The 2,285-nt window shown below is 42.6% G+C and overlaps 1 protein-coding gene across 6 annotated transcripts in view; it reads left to right on the top strand.

Annotated features, from left to right (window-relative positions):
• The window catches only part of LIMS1 (LIM and senescent cell antigen-like domains 1), a 162,367-nt gene that overhangs the window by 146,745 nt on the left and 13,337 nt on the right, over positions 1-2,285 (top strand). The window lies entirely within an intron of this gene.

The following is a 2,285-nucleotide window of genomic DNA, read 5'->3' as shown; positions in this document are numbered from 1 at the left end:
TTTTTTTTTTTTTTTGGTCTTTTCATATTTTCATTCCTTGTTTTGAATTGTTCCTGTTTATTCTTCTGTTGGATTCGGTTTGAGAGCTTGTAGTATTTTTTGGAGTGGGTTCAGTCATGACAGAATTGCGGAGTTGTTTTTCTGAATATATTGGCATTTAATGCTTTGGAGTTTGTTGAGTATGTCCCTCCACTCTCTCCTTGCCTGTGGTGTTTCTTTAGAGAAGTCTGATGTCAGCCTGATTGGTTTCCCTTTATAGGTTATTTGTTTCTTCCCTATTATCATTCTCATTATCTTTTCGTTTTCTTGTATTCTTGGTAGTTTTACTATATGTCTTGCTGTATGTCTCCTATCATCATGGTAGTTTGGTGTTCTTCTTGCTTCTTGGATGTCTCCTTTCATCTCTTTCATATTAAGAAAGTCCTCTTCTATTATCTCTGTGAATATTTTCTCGATTCCTTTGCCTTTCTCTTCACCTTCTGGGAAACCTATGGCTCTGATATTTTCTTTCCTAATGGTGTCAGATATCTCTTGAAGTGTTTCTTCATTCTTTTTCCTTTTTACTTCTCTTTCTTTTTTTTTAATTCTCTTTATTTCTGTGTCTTTGAGGGTGCTGATTTGTTCTTCCATTTCATCTATTCTGTTTTCATTACTTTTCCCAGCGTTCTTTATCTCTAGTGGCCTTTTCATCACCTGCATTTCTTCTATTTCCTTTTTTAATGTCTCATTGTCTTTCTTCAATTTATTGATTGCTTGTCTTATATCTTTTTTTTCTTTTTCATTTCTTTCATTCACTTCTTTATTTGTATTCTTCAATTCCTTGATGGCTTGCCTCATATCACTTTTTCCTTTCTCATCTTCTTTTTGTTTGCTTATCATGATGATTCTGAATTCTCTATGTGGTAGGCTGAGCAGTTCTTGTATTTCTTTTATGATTTCTGTTGACTGATCTTTTTGTGATGAATTTTTCCCCTGTGGACTTGCTTGAGTATTTTTTGGTTTTCTTTTCCCTGTCGTGTGTTTTCTAATATTTTCTGTTTGTTGAGACATGGTGTTGCTATTATTGACTGGCATTCTTTCTGGATGTTCTTTCTGGGATGGCAGTGGGACACCCAGACACTTCAGTCGTGAGGGTATTCTTAACCTTGGTTAGTTTCCTTATCTCCTGTTTTTCCAGCCCCCACTGTGTGGAATTATGTCTGTCATCTCAGCCAGTGATAGTCAGGGGTCTCTTGTGGTGTTCAACTTCTTCCAGTAACTTGTTGAGTCCTTGTCTCTGGAAGGTGCCTGTTGATCTTTGCAGCCTTCTGTTGTCCCAGGTTCCCTCTATGCTTGGATGTTCCCATGGGGGGTGAGGTGCATTAGAAGTGTTGTAGGTTTCCATGCAGCTGGGCCTGTGGTTGAGCCAGTCACTGGTTTCATTTACTTTCTAAGCACTGTGAGCCCTTCCAAGGCAGTGTCTTACTCGCTCACAAGTCTTCTGGCCACTGCTGTCCAGTAACACCTTGAGTCCTAGCGCCTGCTGTGGGGGAAGGATTATAGGGGTGCAGGGAGTGCCAGAAGGGCTACAGCTTCCATGCTGTGCAGGCTGCCTCCAGGGCTCTTTGTACTCACTCCAAGCAGTCTCTCTCTGAGCAGTCTTTCCCCACCACTTTAGGTCCACTCACAGAGCAGAGTTGTCTCTCTTTAACTCCAGGGCTTTACCGCAGGTTTTGTGGGTAGACACAGTAAGCAGGTAGAGCAGTAGTAAGTCTCCCATCTGAGGCACTTTCTGATGCCTCTATATGTTAGGATATGCCCATGGAGGGTTGGAGGAGTGCTATGTAGCTTCCCAGGGTTGGGCCTGTTTTTGATTCAGTCTAACTGGTTTTTTTTTTTTCCCCCATTTTACCTCCAGGGCTTTATGAACTTGCTCATCCCACCTTAGTGACTAATAGTGGGAACAAGCCTCCAGGCCTATGCTGTGTGGGCAGGGGATGCAGGGAGCTCTGGAAGGGTTACAGGCTTTGCAGCTGCCCCAGTCACCAGTTCCTCTTCCCCACCTCCCAGGCTCTATGTACCCACTCCGAGCAGTCCTTCCCCATGGTTTGGATTCTACTCACCAATCTGAGTTGTCTCTCTTTATCTCCAGGGTGGGGCCGAAGAGCAGCAAGCCTCCCTCTGAGGCACTGCCTAGCAACCTGTCCCTCCCAAATCGGAGCTGCAGTCTTTCCCCACAGCTTGGGTTCCCTTCTTTCTTCTTCTTCTTTTTTTTTAAAGGTTTATTTATTTATTTGTACAGAACT

This window comes from Condylura cristata, unplaced genomic scaffold (genome assembly GCF_000260355.1).
Source record: "Condylura cristata isolate star-nosed mole 26May11 unplaced genomic scaffold, ConCri1.0 scaffold00031, whole genome shotgun sequence".
NCBI classification, from domain to species: Eukaryota; Metazoa; Chordata; class Mammalia; order Eulipotyphla; family Talpidae; genus Condylura; species Condylura cristata.
The sequence above is the reverse complement of the archived record's forward strand: the minus strand, read 5'-3'. Positions and strand labels throughout refer to the sequence as shown.